This window comes from Nomia melanderi, chromosome 1 (genome assembly GCF_051020985.1).
Source record: "Nomia melanderi isolate GNS246 chromosome 1, iyNomMela1, whole genome shotgun sequence".
In the NCBI taxonomy this organism is placed as follows: domain Eukaryota; kingdom Metazoa; phylum Arthropoda; class Insecta; order Hymenoptera; family Halictidae; genus Nomia; species Nomia melanderi.
Window position 1 is genome coordinate 37,416,274 of NC_134999.1, and position 25,745 is coordinate 37,442,018.

Below are 25,745 nucleotides of genomic sequence, written 5' to 3' on the forward strand. Positions count from 1 at the left end.
ACCTATAAAAGTCCTCTGTGAGTGGATCGTATTAGAGATCGAGCGCATCGTTAAATATACAAGCCGCGAAACAATAGGTGCAACTTTCACAGCGATCTGGCACACACACGCTCCTCGCCTCCGTCTTTTTGTCTGGTACCAACACTTCGATCGGCGGCTAAATATAGCGCCGAAGAACTAGATAGACTCCGCGGCTGATAATACGTAGCCTGATTCCGTATATGGAACAGAACGTCCGCGATTCCGATTTAACTCTCCCGTCCCTGACAGTTTCGAGGTCCGATGGGCGCAGCAAATAGGGGAGGCGACGAAGCGTGCACGGTCTCATCTTCCCGCAAACAAATTCGCGCCAGCGACGGGCTGGTTCCGCGATGGAACCGCTCGACGATTCGATACCACTCGCGTGTCAACCGGTATCGGGGAATTAATAACACGCTGAAAAATGGGACGGGGCCTGCAAGGTGTTCGATAAACATCGAGAATCTTCTTAAGTGATCCTCTTACTTCGCCGGGGCTTTCAGCTCCCTCTTCGGGAAATTGAAGCACCTTTCACCAATTACGGTACAACTGTTAAGCGAACTGATGAACGACTAAATGCTCCAAGTTGTTTGATCGTTCAAGCTACTTAGCGATTACTTTTAATTGCAATCTGTAGTCTTTGAAAATCCGACCGAGGGAAATCGCGAAATATTGATTACAGCGGTTCAAGCGCTTCTTTATCGTTTTAGTTACAAATATTTACAGTTATTTACTCTGCGAGTTTCGATAATTCATTAAGACCCTCGTTTAAAACGTCCATAATCCCTTCACTCTCGCAATTACCATTCTGAACCAAAATTCTCACGATTCGCAAGTAACAAATATCCAAAATACAACTTCCTCTGATATCACATAAACCCGAACCTTCAACAATTCCCCACAAACAATACTTAAGTTTCAATAATTCATTAAAACCCTCACTTAAAACGTCCATAATCCCTTCACTCTCGCAATTACCATTCTGAGCCAAAATTCTCACGATTCGCAAGTAACAAATATCCAAAATACCACTTCCTCTGATATCACATAAACCCGAACCTTCAACAATTCCCCACAAACAATACTTAAGTTTCAATAATTCATTAAAACCCTCACTTAAAACGTCCATAATCCCTTCACTCTCGCAATTACCATTCTGAACCAAAATTCTCACGATTCACAAGTAACAAATATCCAAAATACAATTCTCTCGAATATTACATAAACCCAAACCTTCAACAATTCCCCAGAAACAATACGCAAGTTCGGAAACCTTCAAATCCCACCGTCACAGCTGCCATTTTTCCAGCAAACCGAAATCCTGCCGGTGCTCAGCGATTAAACGCAACGATCCCGGCGAAGTCGTTCGTTCATCCCAAAGGGACTAACAAAATATCGCAAATCTAGTGGATCGCTGTACGTACACAGCGTTGCCAAGGGATACGTCCGTAGACAATGGACCGTGCGCGCAGTTTGTATCTCGTGGAAGTGAATTCATGGGGATCCTTCGTGACGATCTTGCCCGTTCGAGTGTTCCATTGCTGCGTCACCGTTTTCACAGGTCCCTTCGTATTGGTCCGATTCCCGGGCACAAAGGGAATCCCCGATAACGCGGCAGGGTTACGTCGCCTCTGATCCGAGATCGTCGGCCGTCGGGCGGCGTCACGACGTCCGAGGCATTGTTGCCACCCGTGTGTCTCCACGGGGGCGATAAATTAAACGACTTCCGTCTACGAGAGATCGCGCAATCTGCGAGCTGGCTCTCGCCGCCGGAAACTCCTGAAACGCTGCTACCAGATACGACTGTAATGGGGAAAGTTTCCCTAAGCGATACAATCGCCGAGGAAGAGTATCCGTGCGTGTTTCGAGATCTAGAAATCGAAGACTATCGATAGGAATTTTGTCATTTTTCTAAGAAGATTGCGAGGTAATTATTGAGTCCTGGATCAGAGAATTTGTAAATGTACAAAACATATTTAAATACCATTAATACAACAGTGTTCAATTAAATCGTAATTGGTTTGTGAACACTATGTTCAATTAGAGTTAGGTTTTAATATACACGAAGCTGATCAGTTTAGTTTCTAAACCGGCGATTTTGTACGAAGTGCTAAGCAGATTGCTGGCTAGTCTTGGGTTAAACTCGAATTATCGTGTTAATAACTGATGAAGCTGATGCTAGATTAACCACGAATTATACATGAAGAATGAGGTGGAATAGGAATTTCATTTTGGTTAGACTATTAACACTAGGTTTACGGAACGCGTCAAATTGACGCATATTGGATGTTAGAAATATTATTTTGTAAATCTTTACGCCGATTTTTATTGATGCGATCACACTGACATGCACCCCAATTACCTACTATCAAATCTTCAGTCTCCACGATCTAAATAAACGAGCATCAATTCTTTTAGGAATAACAGAATGAAGTGTACAATAAATGGCCGTAAACCTAATGTTAATAGAATCACCAACTAAAGTTTAATCAACGTCGAACGCTGTTTAGAAGCGACGTTCCTTTGACCCAGTGTCTCATTCTATTTTATCCAATTCCCGAGACAATGAATTATTCATTCGCGAGGCGCATTGAAACTGAATTACAAGGACACCGGCGCAACGGGACGCGCCTGGTTTAGATGCATTACTGTAAATGAAGCTGGTAATATACCCGTGGAAGGCAAAGTTGTTTGACGACGCCGCGACACGGCATTTATTCCTGGCTCGCGTCGAACTGCCAGAGACATTCTCCTTAGGAATGCTCAAACGAGAGGTTCATTGTGTTCACCACAATGGGATACCACTCGTACTCCATTATTGTGCATCCCTCTTCATGGCGGGGCTGGCACGTTTATCAGCGGCGTACAAGAAACGACGAGCGCTGTCCCCGACCGCTTTCAAAACAGATACAAAAGGCCGCCTCCTCAGGAATATCCTTAATCCACCTCCCACCTCCGCGGCAAACGAGCCTCGAAAATTTCACTGGGGAACGCCGGCGTTCACCGACGCTTAAACGACCCCTCGGCCTGCGTCGAGATTTAATAACGATCGACGTCCCCGGGATAATTGAAATTATTATTCAGCGTTTTCGAGATACTTAGCCATCTGTTCTGTTAGTATTGTCTCTGTTGTAACCCACCTTACAAATGAACTCTGACGCAGCATTGTTTCACAATGATAGGCTGCTATACATTCCAATGAAGTTACTAATTCATTAGCACTCCAGATGGCTTTGTAATCCATCAGCGACTGCAACTAATTTTTATATTCCTAGCGAAAATGAAAATGCTATAACATTTAGATCTTTTACCTTAGTGCAAAATTTGGATGCGTGAAAAATCGAATAATTGTAGTTTAAGATTCATTAAAATATCTAGTATTCCTGGAATATTGGAGCCTAGAGTTCAAAGGGTCAATTAACGTCTTCCTCTAGTAATAAACGTTCAAACTCCTATAAATCAAACTTACAATTCATCGGTGTACATACATTAATTTCCCGAAATCATCAATAATCTCTAAAATCAGTGATGCTACCTACGATCAGACCCGCAAGCCATTTTAATCAATTAAATGTACACCCTCAAATCCGCGCGGCAGTTCGGCATCTCGAAGAGGTCCACGGGAAACCGTATTAAAACATTCCGAGCCACTTCCGTCCCGCAGCGCGGGTAGAAATAAAAAGCTTCTTAATTAAACTAATGGCCGGAGTGGCGGAACGACGACAAATCAGAGTCCCGAACCATTCTGCGGATTGGTTCGCGTTTTACGAGCGCGTCGCCGACAAAATTCCGCTTGGTAGGCAAGGGTGCAGCGCTGTATCGACGGGAAATCCGGTCGGAACGGCGTCGTTGGTCGCTTAATCCGTCGATATATCAGGGTTACGTCGACGCCAATGGCGTCTGACGCTTCTCAAATTCGTGCTGCTACACATTGTCGGGCGCGTGCACTGCGACGAGGAACGTCGGCGCCGCATAGACGGGTTACCGAGTTCCTAAGCGGCTTAAGCCCCCCTCCCCCCTGCCCCCCTGGCGCGACTGTAGGACAAGCCGAGGGAAAACATCAGGGCGCGAAAAGAAATTACGCGATGAGTTCCACGGCTTAACACGAATCGGTTCTTTATCCGGGCTTGACTCCATTCCCGCGGATCGATTTTTTTCGACTGGCCCTCGATCTACGTTCTCGCGATTAAATGGAACGCTTGTCTCCGTGTCGAACTTATCGTTGACTCGTACCGCTTGTTAGAGAATTTTGTGGTTTCTTTATGTGCGAGGTTTGTTAATGCTTGGGATAGTTGATGGTGATCATTGAAATTGAATGGGGGACTGTGGAAATAATGATAGATGTAATAGCAGGGATGATAGTATGGAAATGAAGGTAATTAACCCTTTGCACTCGGATTTTGTTACTGGAAATATTTAATATTTCTGTACGAAGCGAAGACGATGTTCTTTGAGACTAATTCGAAGAGAAATCATCAGTGCATTGAGGAACAAAGCTGTTTTTTCCAATGTTTCACGTATCGAGGCATTTTTCAAAGTTTAACGTTAAATATTACATTCTATAGTTTTACTGTGTCAAATCATGGTGACTACGAGTCAACTCTCGAGTGCAAAGGGTTAGAATAGAATACTACTAGAACCACGTACCAGTCAAAATAACTTGTTTCGATTTGTTTCGAATTGAATTTCGTATTGAATATTCGAAATGATCTTGGAAATAAATAGCTTTGACTTGAATACTATAATGAATGTCCGAAGAAACCGAAAATAACCTATCGTTAGAATTTTTATAGGGATTACATATCAGTCGTATTAAATTCTCGGTAGTTCCAGTGTTAACAGATAAGAATTTCAGTGATGACGTACCGAGTTTTAAAATTTCGTTCTCGGTGGGAACGTTTGTAACCGGTTGGTAGAGCATAGATCCATTAGCAACGCATAAAGGGATTATTAAGTAAAATACGGATTTGAATGGAAATTTCGTTCGCGACGGGCACATTTATAATTGGTTAGAACCGGAATGAGATATTTTTTGTTCGAAACGAAAATAACAGTGGGAAGCGACGAAGAATTATTTAAATGAGAGCGGGAGATATTGGAAATAATAATGTACGCAAATGAATTCTGAAATTTTATTCCGCGAAATACATTTCCGTGTAACGTGCTCCGCGAGTATGTAGAATAATACGAGGTAACGATGTGTGTAATAAACATGTGCACCGACTCCCAGACGTGGGAATATAAATATTCGCGGGAAAAGTGTATCGCACGTTAACACGCCTAATAATTAAGTATTTCCGCTCGCTCGCTGCGAGCTCCGCGTCCTGTCGCGAGCCGCGAGCACGCGACGCGGCCATTGTGAAAACGTTGAAATTACAGTGCCGAAGGTGAATTCTGAGGAATCACCGGAGCAACATGGAATTTGTTATTAAACGCGGACTGGAGCATCGCGAGAAGCATCATTTGAATGGACAGATTGAAAGTTCGAGGAAGAATAGAAGCATCAGCATTCTCGTTGCATTATAACCGGTAGCCATTCATCGAAAGCCCGCGTCTCTAGGGGCTGAATACACCTTTTTATAGGCTGCCCGAACAATAAGCGTGAACCTTTAAACGGGAGCACGCCGACCGACACGGCAACGAATGAGAGAACACCTGGTGTCCCTTTAAATGGAACCTCCATCACGTCTAATTAGAATTCATTGGTGAATCGATGTTTCACTCGCGGGAGAACCGGACGACCCATTTCTCGAAAAATCTACGGTTACACGACTACCAATCTGTCCCATTCGCTCGGCCCCAGGCCACGATCATTTACGTAGATTCAAATATTCAAAAAGTATAATTGGAACCATGATAGAAAACAGTTTCTAACAAACGTGAGAGTACTTTAGATGCTTCGAATATTTTTATACATATGCAATACACTTCGAAATTTCCTATGGAAATGTGTCAATATACAAATCCTCTATATCCCTGTTTTTTATAAGAATTTGAGAGCATTTAAATTAGATCGTATTAGATCTGGATTAATGATGAATCAAAGCTTCGAAAATATAACTCTGCACTCGAAGCTGTTTCTCACTGACATTACCAGTAACTCGAATCTTAATAGAAAAAGCGTATTAACGTATAAATAAATAATACGCACATGAAAAGAAAAGTCATAGGTGTATCTTACTGTTTTCTATCGATTATTGATATAAATATTATAATATATTTAACGACAAAATTTTAAAGTTTGTAATGGCAAATTTTAAATGGCTCTGCAACAGAGCCTTCAGACATTTCGAAACGTTCATATCTGGAAGACTAAGTTGCAAGCAAATGATTTAATTACTCGAACACCAAGAGATTAGCATGTAGTTTCTGTTTTTGCTATTATTCAAGCAATTAATATAGCTTTTTAGCTATATTAAGAATTTAGCTTTCTGTATCGAAGGTTTTATACATTTCAAAGAATCATCGTCCTCGAAGGGTTGAACAAGCTGCAATGAAACAGTCCGGATCAAGAGAAAACCTTTGAATTGCACGTTTTTCTATCGCGAACGCGAGTTCCGTGGAATATCGCGGAGCTGCTGGCCGGGAGCTGCTCGAAAATTTAGCAGAACGGTGGACCATGGCGGTTTGAGCGGAACTTTCTTGTCTGAACCAATTATCTGCGCACTTAAGCGCGCCACGGGCTTTCCAACGAGAGGTCTCGCGGCGTAAACTCGTAATACCCGGCGATTTAAGCGGCGGTATGAACCTCGACGCTTCGTACCGATGCTCCTGGACAGGGAGGCGAGTTTATCGTATGCAACGGACGATAATAATCACCGCAATGTGACCACTGATGCATGTACCGGGATCGTTGTTAATAAATCTCCTGGCTCGCATCGCGGCGTGACGTCAAACTGGGTTTTTGAGGGCTCGCAGTGCTTTTGTTTAATGAACAGCCTGGTAATGGAGTGGGTATACACGGATATTGTGCTCACGTGAGTTTCGTTCACGTAAAATCATCGAAAAATCAGTCTACTCGCCAAGTGAGAATAAGGAATTTATGGGTAGTTGAATTTACTAGTTTCAATTAATTTTGACATGATTTAATTATAAAAGAGTACTTGAATGCTTGTAATTTAATAGTGCAATATCTGAAGTAAAAATCTCTATTGTAAACCATTGGAAGCTAGTAATTAGGAGTCACGAATACAATCACGTTCCAGCTTATTTTAATAATATTGAAAATTCTAAAGATACTACCTCTCTAATTAATCTTCCGAGAATTAACCCTTTGCACTCGAGTGGTGACTCTCAGTCATTTTATTTGATACAATAAAGTTACAAAGTGTTATGTATAATATTAATATAATATGAAACAGCTTTGTCTATGAAAATATCTGCGTCTATGTCTCCTTGGAAATCGTCGCATGTTTCTAGTGAAAAGCTGCTATACATATTAACCTACTCTTGTAAACCTTCCAAATGAAGCAACACACGGACTGTCTATAAACCTAATCAACGATCATCATTCTCAAATCTGCACTCTCCATATCAATCATCAACATTCCCACTAAATAATCCACCACATTAACTACTTGCGCTGGCAACGAATTGAGAAACCCGACAGTTTACCAGTTTACTAGTAATATTGTACAAAGTGGTAAATTTCAGAGCAATCTGCAATATGTAATCCAATAACACTATCAACATGTACAATACGTCGTCGGTAATTCTCTGACAAAAGCATCACGACGCGTAACACGTCTTTCCAGCGCGAGTGTTTAAACGCGAGAAGCCATCTTCCAGATCGACTAGCGGCACAAAATAACCGAGATCCGAAGAAAAACTGCCCGACGTCCCGTCGGTTATCCGCCCTCGGCTTGCATCAGCCCCATTACAGCTCGCCCTGGGAAGAAGCCCTTCAGTCAGCCCAGGAGGCCGCGTCACTTCGGGGAAAAATGAAACCACTCGCGGGACGCCGGAGGACGAGCACGGGGCTTCTCCTTCGGGCGGAAAGAAACCTCGGCGGGGGGAGGCGGGGGGAAGAAAGACGAGGGTGAAGAAGGGCGAGGCTGGCGGGGGACGGGGCGCGGGCGCCGCGTTAAGCCGCTACGTGACGACGGTCGTCATTGTTTCGTCCGAGCGGCGACAGCGGAAAGTTTCCTCGCGGCTGCGGGACAAACGACAAACAACTCGAGAAGTTCAAAGACTCGGGACAGGCCAGCCGGCCCGTGATATTTCTGTTTCGCATTAGCCTCGAACTTTCCGGTTAATTAAGCGGCGGCCGGCCGGAATAAGAGAGACCGGGGAGAAACAGACGCGAAAAAGGACGAGTAGACGCGCCGACGGAACACGATCGTCTGCGCGATTGTCACGGTGCTTTTCCACGGGAACTTCGCGGAGAGCCGTTGTCCGCGAGACAGCGGGGAGGGAAGTCGGGACTTTACGGTCACCCGGTTTTGATTTATCCGAGGCGGATCGTCTGCTCCCGTCGTACGGAGATCGTATCCGCCGGAATTACCGCCTCGCGGTGTTTATTCGGGGAATAATGCTCTTGTCCTCCCCTTCTGTTGCCTCCTTTCGTTCCTCCCCCTCCCCCGCCGTATCATCCCCTGACGAATGTTACCGAGCGTATAACGGCTCCGAAACTGGAGCGCCGCGTAATGGATCCGCGAGGCGGAACGGTGCCCGCGTTTTTAGCGCGTCTTCCGCGGACGGCCTCGCTCCGCGGCGCATCCACTTCGTTATCGAACGGCCGGAGCCACTTGGCCGGAACGGACGCGATAAAACCGTGCGTTAATGCACATCCATTTCGGTTATTGTTTGCCGAACCGGGGCCACCGCGACGCGTCGTAATGCAGTTTAATTGCGACCGGCTTTCCGCGCTCCGAGGCGATAGGGCCGGCGTTATCTCGGGCTCGGCCGCCGACTGCCGGGTAATGTGTCGGATCTAGTATTTCGTGGAATTTTCAGGTTAAAGGATATTCCGTTGCTGGGAATTATAGAATTTAGGTTGATGTTGGAGGTAGTTATATGTGGACAGTTCTTTGTGAGTAGTGGAGACTTGGATTTATAGATGAATGAGTTTTCAGTTAGGAATGTTCGTTTTCGAGGAATATTAGTAGTATGGGTCTTCCATTGGTCGGACAGGTATAGAGGTGATTCTTACGAGATAAGCATTGCTTCAATAAATGTTCCGAGGGCGGAGAATCGGATGGATAAGTAACGAAATATCGGGAGTAACGGAGAATTTATCCTCGAACAAGTAGAGTAACGGTAGCATTAGTCAGGCCAGTGCATTAAGCTTTCGTGTAATGCTCGGGCAAGCGGAATATGATCCTCTCAGTATTCAGACAAGTAAATTGAATTGACGCAATGTCAATAAATTTACCTAAGACCCCGGATCACATCGAATAAGTAGTATAAGTCTCGCATTAGTCAGCCGCGTGGAATAAGCTCCTCCATCCGGCAAGATACAGAAAACAAACATCTCCGTTCGTCTAGAAAAATAGAATGAAACAATTTTCCTCGAGTCCCCCGTGTTCTATTTACTGATGGGATCCCGACCCGGAGTTCTGAATAAACAAAGACATGTTTATCATGAAAATTTCATGATTTAACAGACAACCAGGAGAAACGCGGTTTCTCGAGCATCAGATATTCCTGTTACATCCCTCCGAACTCTTTCTGCGAAATTACTTTCGACGAATTCCATCGACATCGTCGATTCGACGATCCGCGACTCGAAATTCCGCGTTGTAATTATCAATATTGTCCCGGAGCGAAGCAATCTGTTCTCGAAATTACGAGCAACGTCTTACGGCGGAAGATATACGAGGTTTACTGCATCCCTTCGCCGTAAAGGCGTCGCTAAGGGGTGGAACCGAGCATGATGCCACCGACACAAAAGACCTGTTACATAATACAGGGTGTTCATAAATTTTGAATCCACTCAGGCTTGCTCGTAGCAGCCATGATATCATTTCCTCCTGCCGCTGTTCTTGCCTCGCTCGATACTTCGCCATCATCCCTTCAATTTTAAATAATCCTCCCTCGACTCACCCCTCGCAAGAAAAATACAATCATCCCTCGATCATTAACGATATTCCACGGCATCGCGAGACTTTAATGAACCCACGGAATCGACGTTAATCAAAAGTTTAATGAACCGTTAAAAAAAAAATGTAGAAAATGGAACTGCGAACGAAATCGAATCTATTCGTCGAGCCATTAACAGCATTGAAACCTTAATGCCGCGGGGGTAAGCTATTTACTTATATCCGATCGGTTTGATTAACGTTAATTAAATCGAATCGACGCTGCTCAAATATTCGCTCATGCGATTAATGCCCATATCATGGAATTAACGAGCGTATAATTAATTACGCGGCTCGTAATTAGTCATTTATTGTGCGATCGAGTTTTCAGGGATTAAACGGAACCTACCCGGTCTGTTACGGGAACGGTCGTTCCCGAAGAACCGGGAAATTCACGTTAATTGCCAGAAAATGTTGCCGCCAACCACGGAAAACTGGGGGCTCCGGTGTCCGTGATAAATTACCCCGCGATTCGCAACGGCTACGGTAACAGTCGACGTTCCCTTTATAGAATTACCGGCCGATGAGAGGTTAAAAGCTGCCTCGGAGATTATCACAGAATAGTCCGCGATGGTTACTCATCCCCGTGAAAGGTTTTATGAAGAACAAGCCAGCGGGCGCACAAACAGACTACTAAACAGCAGACGGTGAAATTAGCGACGGTGGAGTTGCAATCTTTAGAACAGTGTATCGAATAAATCCTTCTCAAAGGAGCTCTCAGCGTTCGCAATACTTTAAAACTCGATGAAGCACGATTCTGGCAGCTTGGAAGCTCAAGCTCTCGAGTGCACGCTCGAAAGTCCTTGCACACGTTGTCATTAGTACTCAAAATTTCCGAAAATCTACATAAAGGATCGCTAGGTTTCTCCAAAAAATTCTCAAAACTGGAAAGTTCCTCGTTATCAATCTCTAAACATTCAAATTCTACCAGAAGAAGCTCAAAAGCTCGCCATCTCACAGAACTGACTACTCTACAATTCTAAAGAACAGCTGAATAAAAGTGTTTCCCAAAACACTCCGAATTCATCTTGCATCCTCCCAGACGCAGGGCGGTCTAAAGCAATTAGTGCGCCGGACAACTATTTTAATTAGTTAGCAGGCCTCAGTCAGTTCGGCTGGCGAAGTGTGCACGCGAAACGCCAGCGGTTAGCCAGTTAATTTCTTCCACCGGCGGCGTTCCGCACGCGTGCACGCTCAAACTTTAATAAACGGCCTTGTTGCGAGCCGCTGCTGCGAAATTTCATTTGCATGTGGACCTGTTCGGCGGCCGGTCCGCGAAGTTTGCGAGCCTGACCGCCGGAGTTCTCCGGCCGGACCTTCTTCGGGGCTCAAAGGGCTCAAAGGACACGTATCCGCGGCGGTCGGGTAGCGAGGGAAAACAGCCGGGAAGGGAAAAAACCGGAGGAGAAGTGGAAAAAGTGGTAGGATCGGGGTTGAAGGTTGAAAAATGTGCAACTCGGGGAAAGAAGGTTATGGGATCGTTCCGGCGCGCGGTCCGCTTTATATTCCCGTCTGTTTCCTCGCTTATGAACTCGTCCTTTCTTTTCCCTTCCCTTTCTATCTTCCCCCTCGAAGCGTCCTCCCTGTGTGTACGTACCCTCAAAAGCGACCGGATAAACGCGGCCGACCGCGTAAGCGGGAAAAGACACGCGGAGAGATGAAAAACAGAGCGACAAGACGGCGGCACGAAGGGAATAGAAAGCGGCAGACACCTGTGTCAGCGTGCACGCGTGCGAAGGTGAAAAAAGAGAAGAAAGAAAGAGGTGGAAAAAAGGGACACGGCACGTGAAAGGGGAACGGATGCATCGGGAAGACGTTTCCGCGTGCAACCGCGAATCTGGGGATCTTATTCGCGCATGGGTTCTTTGTGCGCGGATTTGCGAGGAAGGTAAACCCCGAGGTATACAAGACAGACGAATGGGGGGATATTTTGTTGGCTTATCAGGACGCTGCGGATGTTTATGTGTTTGTACCGGGTTTCGAGGGAATATGATATCATAACGCGATAAGAAAATGGGGCGCTTCGAGCTCGATGGATAATTGGATGTTTCGCTTCGGATTTCTCTTTATTGACTGGTACGTTCTTCGTTCTTTGCAGTCTCTACTTGGATGATTTTCAGTGAAGTAGTCATTATTTTATTAACCCCTTGTCCTATAACGAGTGAGGCCCTTGGTGATGATTTTCAACGTGATTCAACAAATATATATATTAGTTCATTCGAATGTAAATATTATTCCTCTGTAATCAACTGTTATACTTGAAAGGAAATATAGGCGTAACAAGCTTAGAATTTTTCTATTTTTCCAATAAATTATTAATGAGTGGCCGTATCGATCGGAGTTGTAGAAGAAATCATAGGTCAAAGGGTCAATGTATTCTCGATTCTTGACTCCGATTATTCTCACTTAGGAAATATCTACTATTCAATTTTATTCTATCTCGCAATCGTTTTATCGCGATCGTCTCGACTCAAGAAATATTTACTCCATGACCCTCGCGATCGTTCTATTTTTAATTATCTCACCTTCAGGAATATTAGTCTCGAACCGTTTCCTGTTTCATCGCTGAATAATCTAATTTTAGATCCACGGATCGCGACGGTGTATCAGTATAGTTTCAGACGATCTCGAGTCGACAGCGTAGAATCGGTTCAATTCTATTCCGATTGGTTCCGGACATTCGACGTAGAATCGGTTCGATTCTGTTTCGCCCGGTTCGAAGGTATCAGCGATGTAAGCCGAATTCCGTCCGGTTCCGACGGGATCGTTCCAGTCCGTTGAATTTGTCATCGATAACAGTCAGATTGAATTTCGCATTTTGTTCGGGACGCCCCGCCGCGTTAATCGCGGTGAATTATTTCACTTATCTCCGGCGTTGATTATTCGTTGAAACGGAATAATCGCGATGCGATCCGATAACACCGATTCCACGCACGAATTAGATAGTTCCGAATGAATATCCTTCGCGAGTACGTAAGCCCCGGTGTCGCGCGTAGCTATTGCACCCTGGGAGTGATAACGGAGATAGTGTCACTCGCCTAGCTAATTACTAGTCACCAACTATGCGGCTCCTGGGAGGCAGCTCATGAATGAAGGTCCGCGCGGGTGTAACGGGGACTCGGCGGGACCTAGCTGCTTGCATAATGCTGGGATAAGGATACATGTCTGCTGGTCATCAATCTATATGATAATATTTTCAACCCCGCTGTGATTGGCGGTGTAAGAAAATTGGGGACAGTCTTTCCGACCGAATGAATAATTACGTCAACCCATCTGTTCGTATCTGTCATAGACACCCTTCGCCAAATTGAAAGGGAAAGATTAGTTTCGACGCGATCGAAATTGAGAGTAATAACAAATATTTGATTGAAATGTTTTATTTCCATGATTTATAGATTTTTAAAATATGTTAGATTATTTTCAAATTATCAACTATTATTTTATTATTGTAAAGTCAACTGTTATCTTATTATTGTAAGTATTGTAAACTATCAGCAACTAACTTTTATAGTGTCTCTAGTGAAAATGAGAAATGATATAAAATTCCTTCGATCTTTTCTTTTCCTTCTCAGTACAAAATTTGGATGTGTGGAAAATCTAATAATTTTAGAGTAGTTTCTTTGCTTCGTTAAAATATTCAATACTATAACTGGTGCAATATTGGAGCCTACAGAGTTCAAAGGGTGAAACCACTTTCAAAAGAAACGGTTCATATAGACTTCCCTAGTAAAATTGGGTGTGTGGAAAATCTAATAATTTTAGGGTAGTTCCTTTGATTCATTAAAATATTCAATATTATGACTGGTGCAATATTGGAGCCTACAGAGTTCAAGAGGTCAAGTTACTGAATTGTCCCCAGAAAACTGACGTTTTATAGCCGTATATTACAATGTCGTAAAGGGTTAACCGTTTGAATGTTGCGGAAGTGCTATTGATCAGTATCAATTATAATTTTCTTACCATATTTTTCAAGAAACAAATCAAAGTAAATTTATTTGAATAAATGTTATTTTTTGATATTTTTTGTAATAACAATATTTGTGATCTCATTAGATAACTACTCTTATTAATTCTTTTGTAAACACACCCAATCACTTCCATTTTTGGTAAATGTCCACGAAAGTTGTTTAGCATCGAAACGGTTAATATCATGCGGTTCGCAGTAGTTTCCATTGAACTGTCGGTTACACGTCCTTTCGGAGGACGATCGAGGAAATAACGCTGCCCGTGTCGTTATTGTTTCTCCGAGCATGCATCGCCGCACGGAGACAAGCTGCAGGTGTTGGCAGATAATGGCCAGGGCATCCGTACATCCGCTAATTCCGGATGCTAGCTTCAGAACTCCTGCAGGAGCGGAATCCTGTCTGGAGTTTCAGTTATCAGTCGATGCGGCCGCCGGTCGGTTGTACCGGGCAGGCCGGTAATTGGTGTCTGAAAGCTGTTTTCAGGCGGAAACCAATCGTCCTACTCGACGAAAGTTTCACGGCTACTCCGGCCGGAGTTTCCTACGGCTGTCCGAGCCATCGCGCGAGTTACAATCGCCCGACCGGCGAGATGGCAACGGTGACTGGTCGACGGAAAGAAAAATTCGGAGCGGCGGAACGTGAAAATTGTCGAACACCGTTCGAGTCGTGTTCTCTGGTTTCGACAAGAAACCGCGACAGTCTCTTTCGCCACTGGAACAATGGGAACTGTGAAAGTTGTTTCAGATAGGATCTCGAGAGTCGAATGATCGTGTTTAGATCCTAAAGAATTTATAAATAGTTTTCTAGTGTTGCTTAATATTTGTCTTTCTATTTGATTGTAACGTTTGACGAGTTTGATTTGGAATAAATTGATGATAATATAATTGAATAGAAAATTATTCTGGATAGAATAGGATTAGAGGAATCTAGGATAGACTGGAATTTATTTAACCCTTAGCACTCCAGATGGGTTTTGTAATCTATCAGCAACTGCAACTAATTATAGTATCCCTAGAGAAAATGAAAAATGCAATAATATTCCTTAGATCTTTTATTTTCCTCAGTGCAAAATTTGGATGTGTAAAGAATCTAATAATTAGGTAGGTTCTTTGAGATTCATTAAAATATCTAATATTATTTCTGGCGCAATATTGGAGCCTACAGAGTTCAAAGGGTTAATAGAATTTGATGATGAAATAGTCAGTAGTTCATTCTGAAATTATTACGATATTTCGAATTATTCGAATGATTCGACAGCGATAGTTTTTTTACTGATTCTCCAATACTCATAGTTTTTATGTGTGACTTTAGGCATAGAATTTGTCTAGTATACCGTAGCTCCTAGAATTCCCGACACTTTTTATTCAGAGGCATAATACCTTCAATCGAATTCAGCGTGCAATTGTACAAGAGAAATTGCATTCTCCAATATTCTTAGTTTTTATGTGTCACCCTACGCGTGAGACTTGTCTAGGATGCCGTAGCTCCCAGAATTCCGCGACACTTTTTATTCAGAGGCATAATACCTTCAATTGAATTTAGCGTGCAATTGTACAAGAGAAATTGCATTCCGCCCCCTGAATGTAAGAGTCGCAGCTAGAGAATCGGCTGGCAGCCGAGCCGAACGAGGTGAAAAAGTAGAGATTAAGAAGTAGAGCCGAGCGTTCCTTATCTTGTAACAGTGCCAAGCCTGGTGTGGTATGGGGCAACGGAGAACATTAAGAGATAAAAGATTCCTCGTCACGGAATTTACGACCAATTTCGTTCCGGAGCACCATTCGCGGACGCTTACAACGGGTTTCGAGGTTTCCCATTCACTTCGACACGACATCAATTACATCGACGCTCGCCCCCTTTCACGGGAACCGAAATGTACTCCTGCAAAACATAGTCGCTCCTTTTGTTAACTAAAAACAGATATAGACATATATGCGGGGATGGATGTGTTCGAGTGTGAACATTGATTTATTCACGAGCGACGAACGTGTGTGCAATAGACGGATGACGATGAAATAGGAATATTCTAGACATTGATTTTCTCTAATATTGATTTTTTAACGACGTTCGTTTTTAACGCGTTCCGTGCCACGGAAATTTTGGTCATATTTTGGTTATGAACTGTATTGATTTTTTAAATAAAATATTGAGTTATATTGAAGCTCCTTTTTAATTTTATATATTTTGATATTGTTTGTTGATGCTTTCGATGCTTTGTAACGTATACAGTTGACCATGTGTCCCTTAAAAATATTTTGTTAAAAATTAACGTGTTAATGAATCTAGAATACTCCAAATTTATATGGAGTTAATGTATGGCAATGGAAGGATATTCTAGAAAATCTACGAGTGAGCTGAGAGCATACGAGTATACATATTATACGCATAGTTTGATTTTGAATCATTTTATTGTATTCTTCGCGACTCAAAATAAAATGATTACAAATCAAACTATTCGTATAATATATATACACTCGAATGCTCTCATCTCACTCGCAGATTTTCCAGAATATCCTTCCATTACCATGCATTAACTCCGCGTACATTTGGAATATTCTGGATTCATTAAAAACGAACGTCGTTGACGTAAAAAATCAATATTAGAACATTCCCATTTCATCGTGTCATCCGTCTATTGTACACATTCATCACTCGTCAATAAATCAATCTTCACTCGAATACATCCATTCGTGTCGCGAAGGAAACATACTGATTTAATGAAACATTCTCTTTCCCCCGCAAAACGTACACCCGACGTTCCCGAAAAACGGGAAAAATACCTGTCGCAAATGGACGAACGGGAACGCCGAGATTGGCGGTTTATCCGGCGCAGGACCGGCCAATGAAATTCAATATTTTTATTAATTCGTCGGCGGAACAACGGGGTCCGATAGAATATATAGCGTTTCGCGTATCGAAACGGCCGGTTCGTTCCCGTCGAATTGCTCGCGTGTAAAATAAACTGCGCGCGATAAAGGCTAATTTATAACCGTCCGAACAGAAAGCCCCGAAACAAGATGACACCGCGATTCTGGGCCACAGCCGGCGTCTCTGAGAGGCTGAGCATCGCCCGTCCCCGTTGTTTGCCGTTGCGTAGTCTGCGGTGCACGCGCGCCGTGTTATGCAGCCCGAAACTGCATTATGCATTTAGCGTGCTCGCCGTGGACGCCGGATTAACGGCGAGATCGCTGACGGACAATGAAAGAAAATTGAAGCTTGATGAACCTCGATTAATTGGACTGTTCGCCGCGCTGTTTCGATTTTCGTGAAATTTGGTCGAGCCGTTTCGCAGCGGAGATTACACGGAGAAATGCGTTCACCAGTGAAACAAGTCAGTAATTAGTGAGACAAGGGATAGTATATGTATCAATTGTGTTAACCCTCTATGGGCCGAATTTTGTTTCGTGAATGTAACAAAATTTATGCAGCATGAAATTAATAAATATCAACGTATGAACACAAATTAACAATGTAATTAGCAATAATTTTATTGAAACGAATATATTTTGTAACTTTGAAGTTACAATGACGTTGAACGTAAACGCCTCTGTGTACAAACGTTTGAGTTGATTAATTATTTAATGTCGCTCGTCCTTTTGCAATAAAGAATTAAATAAATCAATTTAACCCGGTATATTGATGTGTGACTTCAAAGTCACATGAGCCTATAGAGGGTTAAATATAGAAGATTGATCGTTGTGTATTTCGATGAACGTAGGACAATTCGTTAGGATTCGGAGTGAACTAAGAGTAAACTTAGAATAAACAAAGTGGCTCTCAGATTTTGTAAGATTCAAGATCGATGATCTAACTAGCAGTAGTTTCTTTGTATTCCAAGGAGGAAGCTCGGACGTGTTTCCCATTTCAGTGGGGTGCTCTAAATAAGTAGAAAGTCCAGTCAGATTCGTGTTCTATGCACGAAAGTCTGATTGTTTGCGTCGCGTTGACGTGCCGGGCCAACGGTGCATCTACATGCGAGTCGGAAGGCTTGTATTCGTCGCATGTGTAGCTCGGGAAGCGCAGTGACGTACAGGGATTTTTTGTGCGACAGAAATAGAGTACTAACCCTTTGCACTTGGACATTTCAAATAACTTAAGAGTTCATTTCTGTAGAGGAACGTTGTAGAATCTAAAATTTTGATTCGAACAAGGAAAATTACAAGTATACATGGATTCACGTCTTTTAATTTGTTCTGTCAATTTCCCATATTCGAACAGAAGGAACTTTACAATTTGAGAGCAGAGCCAACGGAGTGCAAAAGGCTAATACATTGTTACTGGTGGAACTAGTGGAAAAACCTTGCATTAGTCAGACAATCTTGCTTTCAACGCAATACTAGATCAATTGTAAATACTCGATAAGAAAATGAATACTTCCAATATCAAACAAGTAAAACAGATAGCTCTAGCAAGCAATACAAGTAGAACAGGTCAACCATTGATCAGCCAATCCCATATTATCTTCCCCAACAGAATTAACCCAGCTAAACTTTCCTATTATATTCCACAGTATTTTATCGATTATCCGCTGTTTGCTCACAATTATACGGCGAACGTCCACACGCTCAACAAAGTTGTTCTTCAAACGATGTTCCAGGTCCATAGAACGTGCCAGGTCGGAACGATGTGAGAGGGCTATATGGGTGAACACCAAACAGGCGAGCGACACTCGACGAAATCACGAACACGTGGCGAGACGTGAAGCGGGGTGAGTCTGATCACAATGAAATATCGGTCGTATATTTACACGATACACGATGCATCGGCGGCAGGCCACAATGAAACGTCGTGCGCGCTGAATCCTTAACCCTTTGCACTCGGAAATTTCTCGCTAGCAATATTTAACATTTTTTGACCAGGCGAACACGATATTCTTTGAAATTAACTCGAAGGGAAAACGTGAGTTTATTACGGAACAAAGCTATTTTATTCCAATATTTCACGTTTTGGGACGTTATACAAAGTTCAACATTAAATATCATATTTTATAGTGTAGTATCTAGAATTTTTAGTGTAGGTTAAAGTATTTTTAAGAAGAGTGAATGTAAGAATGAGTGTGAGTGAAGGACAGGCTATAAAACGGTCGAGGGAAAGTGGCCTGCACAACGTCGCGGACCCCAGATTGCAGGGCCAGCTTTCCAAGGGTGCATGCGAGTATTTGTGATGAGTGCGAGTGAGAAGAATGCTTGTGGGGGAGAGAATGATTTTTGGGAGAGAATGTCTGTAAAAGAGTGGTAAGAGAGTGGCGAGGAGAGTCGTGTGTTGGCCTTCGTGGCATTGGGTTGTATTTTTACGTATTGTCCGTGTTGTTTCCATATTTCATTAAATACACATATTTATTCCTAGTTCTCGATTACTGAAGATCCACCTTTCCACTATCTATAATATAGTAGCCACACTGCAATAGTTTCACTGCGTCAAATCAAGTGGTGACTGAGAGTCACCTCCCAAGTGCAAAGGGTTAACCTTTCAGGTACGGTACGCCACTATATTGTTATGGAACACCATAGTTGCTTTCGCACCAATTCGGAAAATACGTAAAGAAATAATTTATTCATTTCGAACTCTATTCCCAAGTATCATTTCCATGTCGTAGTGGAAGTCGTCATGAACGGTTTTTGTATGACTGGTTTTGGTACCTAAAAGGTTAATGGCGCGTCTTAGACAGTGCATTAGCCGGCGTCGTACGGCTTCCCGCTAAGAAATTGGATTTTTAGACGCCACCTGGCCACGGGGTTACCGGTCGCGGGAGATCCCAGGGCTGAAGATAAACGGGCGCGGCATTCGGATAAATAAAATTCCCTAGAAGCCCCGGCGGAGCCTTGAATTTCCACGATCGAGCTGCGCCGGTATTGAGTTTCGGCTCACGTATCTTAGCCGGGAAGCCAGTGGATGACGAATAAAGAATGGAAACCGAGGCGACCGTAAAGAGTTTCGTTGCCAACGTTCGACGAATAAAGTCTCTTCTTCCTTCCCTTTGTCTCTTCTGCTCCTCCGTCTCTCGCGTTTCCCTGCGCCCTCGTCTCGCTTGTAAATCTTGGCAACGAGCGAAGGGAACGCGAATGATTTCCGTAAAGAAGTAATGGAATGTTTATGTGATTGGAACCGTGATTGATGATGGTGATCGAGGGAGAAATAAGTTTGTTGTATTGATATCTGGGGGAAAGGAACTGACAGTTAGGTTAAATTTTGCTGAGATTGTATTTTTAATATATGTAAGTGAGTTTGTGTGTTTGTAGTTTAACCCTTTGCACTCGAAAGTTTTTCACTGGAAGTAACATTTTTCGACGAGATACAGACGACGCCGTTTCAAACTAATTTAACGATAATTCACAGATTAAGCGACGAAGTAATTTTATTTTAATATTTCCTATAGCAATACAAAGTTCCATTTAAAATACTAAATATTCAATTTCGTAGTTTTGTATCAAATCAAGTGAAGAGTTACCTCTCGAGTGCAAAGGGTTAAGACTTTTTGTAGAGTTGGGGATGAAAGATTGTAAGATTGGCAGGATATCTTTTGAGCAAGGACATAGCGATCGTGGAGGAGCAAGGGTTCCTTGTTACCTTTATCGAGCAACGTCACGTTTGGAACGAAAGGTTCCGCCGGAATTTGAGTCAGTTTGTTGAGCAGAACGTGAATAATTTCCGACGGAATTCCTGGCTAACCGAAATGTTCGGGCTTCGATTCCAATCGCGAAACAACTAGCCCTGTAATACATTTCCAAAATAATGGGTGTCGAACGTGCTTCCTGGTTTTCGAACTCCCGTGGAACGCGTCGCTTCGGAATTGTTGCCCGGCTATTGCCGTGGCCGAGTGGCTGGCATATTCAAATGACATTTATCTCTTGTGAAATGTTGCTCGTCAAGGGGCAAGTAGATTAAACCTACCTACGATCAGCCAAAGAGACGAGCTGATAAACTATACAGAATACGGACGAATTTCCGTATGCACGAGAGGGGAACAATGTTAGGACTAAGTAAACTGTCCTTCGTGAAACAGTGGTTTCTACAGCGCAAGTAGAATAGGTCCATGGTCAGCCAAAGAAGAGAGACGACGCAGCGTGTAGAACAGAAGACGGTTCTGCATATGCATGGAAAGGAAACAGTGTTCGGTTAGTCAGGACTATGTAAATTACAATTTACAAGTTCCAGTAGAACGAGGTCTGTGCATGATCAGACGAACCCTGGGAAAGCCCTCTCCTCTTCTGCAGATGGAATAAGGATTATCCCCGGGTAAATTAGGGCAACTAGAGCAGCATGTCGTCGAGGAAATGGAACGTGGGATATCTGTGCTCAGGCCGGACAATTAGGGGATCCGGTTAATTAAACAAGTTAAATAAGATCTTACTCAGTCAGACTAATATCGCGGAACCTCTACATGATTTGATAACCGAATACTAGCCGCCCCCGAACGGAGGAGCACGGCAGAGCAAGGTTCGTTCTTTAAGGGGAACGAGCCAGTATTAGTCAGACAATGTTCCTATTATCGTCGAACGTTATCGAATCTTCCGAGTTACGTAGCTAAGGGCCTGTGTTCAACTTAGTTCACTAACTTCCTGTGTTCCCGGTCGCTGCTACAGAGGGAGAAATATTGGTAGTTCGAAGATGCCTAACCTTAGTCAAAGTTAATGTAACGCAGACTTTTGATACACCTGACTTGAACTTGGAGCAAACTTAACGCGAAGGTTATTTGCGCCTAATACAGATCCGTATCAAGCTTGCTAATCAGTAAACTTGCTCAGACTTCACTTGGATTTAACCTTAACCTTGTCATTGACATGTAGACTTAGAATTACTGTACACTCTTTTTAATTCTTGTCTACCTTTCTTTAACACTAACTACTTTACCAATAAAAATGACTGATTTCGATTTGTTTCACAATCATTGATATCTTAAAAGCATTGAATATTCGAAATGATCTTGTCTACCTAACTTTCTTTAACACTAACTACCGTGCCAGTCAAAATTACAGGTTTCGATTTGTTTCACAATAATTGATATCTTAAAAGCATTGAATATTCGAAATGATCTTGTCTACCTACCATTCTTTAACACTAGACTATCGTACCAGTCAAAATGGTTTCGATTTGTTTCACAATAATTGATATCTTAAAAGCATTGAATATTCGAAATGACCTTGAACATAAATAGCTTTGACTTGAACACTACAATGAATCTCTGAAGAAACCGAAAATAATCTATTGTTAGAATTTTTATAAATCCTCGGTAGTTGCAGTGTTAAAACTGCTCCCCAAAGTTTCAAATTAAAGCTGAGGCAAATATAAACCAACCTGAAACTTCTCACTAACACAATATTAGAAATACTCCGACGCTGTTTAGCGAAGCTAAACATCCGCAACATCTACGCGCAAGGCAATTCACAATGACCTTGACATTAAGCACACTCCGCTGCCATCGGCGCCAGCGAGGTAACCGCGCTTCCCGCAATTACCAAACTATTCCCGCCCCCCAAACGCAATTCCGGGGAAGTTCCGCGCGAAGGAAAAGCTAGGTGACACGAGCCCCGGCTACAATGCGGCCGCAGAAATACGAGCGGATTCTTCGAGGCGGTGGCTGAAAGCCGCAATTTTATCTGCAATTGCGGCCCACGAGTTCGCTTCGAAAGTATCCGCAAACTCGTCGGCGAAAAGGCGGCGGCGCGGGGGAGAGACGAGGCGCGCGACCGGCGAAGATTAGAGCGTCGGTCGACGCGGTTCGACGGTAGCCGGCGGGCGAGAGGGGCCCGCTCGATCTAGCCGTGACAAAAGGATCGAGAGTAGCGGGCGGGAGGATCGAGGGAGAGGAATCGAGGAAAGAACGGCGGACCGCCGGAAAAGGGAACGAGACAAAGCGATCGTTCCGCGTCGAATCGACGCTCGATGCTCGGCAGCTTTCGACTCGCCGTCGTCAAAGGACGAGGATCGAGCCGCAGGAAAGAACGAGGACTACCCGCGATCCGGGGAAGTTTCGCGGAGACGAGCGGAATTCCGGTGAAAGGGGTGAGATTCGCGCGGAACGGGAAACAAGGGAACGGGGCACGGACGGGATTGATCGTCGGACGGACGAAATAACATTCCGTCGAGGGGAACGCTCGATACGAGCATTCGATTAAACGTCCTCGGTATTTTATTTCCGAGTCGCCATCTACGATCGAGAGATCACCGGAGGGCGGAGGAGGGGGATCTTCTTTTCTTCGCCGATGAAAGAACGGCGTAATAGAAAATCGCGAGGACGTCGACGATCGCCGGAAATTTTCTATTTGTGTTTTGCGGCTATTATCGATGATTGAAGGGATAAAGGGGAGGCTCTCTTCCGGCGGGATGGAGTAATGGAGACGGCTCTGTTCCGCGAAAGAACGCCTCGATCACGTTTCGACAAATTAAATGATCGTCGCTCGTGCCCCGGCATCCCGAGGAGCGGTTCCGTCCCTTTGCCGTGGCGCGCCGGGACGGGGGAGACAAAAGGGAGGCGCTTTTCGAACAATGTGACCGGCTCGTTAACAAACCGGTCGACGGTGTTCCCGGGTAATGGAACTTTTCGACGGTGTCGGGTTTAATGATCTTCGTACGGTAGGTGAATGGGAATCGGGGGATTCTATGGTTCTTTTACTGATGAGGATTGAGGATTGAAGAGTCTGGTGGAGTGTAATGATGAGTTGATTTATTGTTTCTTCTGGGGCTGATTGCTTTGGTGATCGGTTCATTGGGTTTTCTGCGATTAGGGAAGGATTTTATAGGGACGGAAAAATTGATATTGATGGGAATGTTTTGTTTAGCAGGGTTTCTGGTGGGACTTGGATATTAATTGATTCTTGTAATAGAAAGTTCGAGATTTGTTATTGTCTACTTTGCTCTAATTTTTTGTAAATATTTTCTATTAGATTCAGTGTCTATATCACTATGTCTCTATATCTCTATATCTCTAGATCTCTATATCTTCTCTATATTTCTATATCTCTATATCTCTAGATCTCTATATCTTCTCTATATTTCTATATCTCTATATCTCTATATCTCTATATCTCTACATCTCTATATCTCTATATCTCTATATCTCTATATCTCTATATCTCTATATCTCTAGATCTCTATATCTTCTCTATATTTCTATACCTGTATATCTCTATATCTCTATATTTCTATACCTGTATATCTCTATATCTCTATATTTCTATACCTGTATATCTCTATATCTCTATATTTCTATACCTGTATATCTCTATATCTCTATATTTCTATACTTGTATATCTCCAGATCTCTATATCTCTATACCTGTATGTTTCCAGTTTTCTATATCTTCTCTATATCTCTATACTTCCATACCTCTACACCTTCTCTATGTCTCTATATCGCTATACCTCTGTATCTCTCCATTTCCCTATCTCCATCCATCAAAACCACCATCAACCCCAATCCCCAACAAAGGAACTTTCCCAAAAATACCATACACACCAACTTCCAAACTATCAAGGCTCACAAGAAACCACTCCTCCAGACATCGCAACCCCAGAAACGCAGCGGCACGGCACGCAAAGAAAAACAATCCCCAAACGCGCGTTTCATGCGCCTGGAAACTTAATCATGCAGACTGCTCCCTAAGCGTCACCGCCGCGAAACGGCGCAACGGTGTTGTTAATACCCTCTTTCTGGCTGGCGCTCGGGCACAAAGGTGAAGCGGTATTAGCTTGGCTCGCGCTCCGCGCATCGGACAGGTGAGTATTCCCGTGCACCCGGCGCCGGAGCCCGTGCACGTGTGCACGCGGCATTACGTGCGACGTGTATTTGCCCCGGCAACGTCGTTGGGGAAATTTAATTAAAACGCATACCGCGCAGCGTGCGCGCGCGCGGGCGCTGCGCTCCCCGCGGCGACGTGTGCTCTGCCTTCGGCGTCACCGCTGCCTCCGTCGATGCTTAATTGCATGAAAAAGGATGTCGCAGGTGTTGCGAGACGGCCCGTCACCGGACCTGCGGTTCCGTTGTTAATTCCCTGGAAAACGGAACACGCATTTCTGGCGCGAACTATGGGGAATGTTCGTCGAGGGACCCCGTGCAGGCGGAAGTTCGACGGTGTATGATAGATACGAGGAATTAGCGTGCATTGTTGATAGTTTCAGATAAATGGACGGGAAGTTGTTGGATTGCGGAACGGGTTTTGCAAGTGGAAAAGTTCGAGTGGTCGAACAACTCAGGCAAGATAGGATTACTGTGTAGTAAGAGGAATATGTTACAGATTGATCAGCGAGAAATTGATTGAATCAAGAATGAGACATCAGTGGGCTGGATGAATGTTTTTGATTCGATAGGGAGGATTGTCAATTGTAGCAAATGCAACAGTGTAGCTGAGTGTTCTCTGGGAATTGAATGATATCGTCGAGTTCGCTAAATCCATTCGGTCGAGGAGGATGGGAAGTGGATGAATATTAAATTGACAGGTACAGAAGCTGGTGGAAAAGGTCAATCATTTGCGAGACGTGTGTAATATCTGGGATATTTTGCTGTGATGCATCGGGAACGAGTTTACTTGTGAAACAGGGAAAGTAGGAAGACGAAAGTAGTGGAGAAACGTGAATAAACTGACAGTTCTGATTATACATCTAATAAGCTTTGAATCAATTACGAGGTACATGGAATTCATTAGTCAGACAAGCTTAGCGGAGTTCATTAAGGTTCAGATGAATTAAA

The 25,745-nt window shown here is 43.6% G+C and overlaps 1 protein-coding gene across 3 annotated transcripts in view; it reads left to right on the forward strand.

The window, feature by feature from the left end:
* LOC116424891 (uncharacterized) overlaps positions 1 to 25,745 on the forward strand; it is a 201,461-nt gene that overhangs the window by 128,387 nt on the left and 47,329 nt on the right. For all 3 annotated transcript variants that reach the window (XM_076367939.1, XM_076367937.1, XM_076367943.1), the window contains one exon: positions 18,657 to 18,767. The gene's annotated coding sequence lies outside the window, so the exon portion shown is untranslated. The remainder of the gene's footprint in view (positions 1 to 18,656; positions 18,768 to 25,745) is intronic.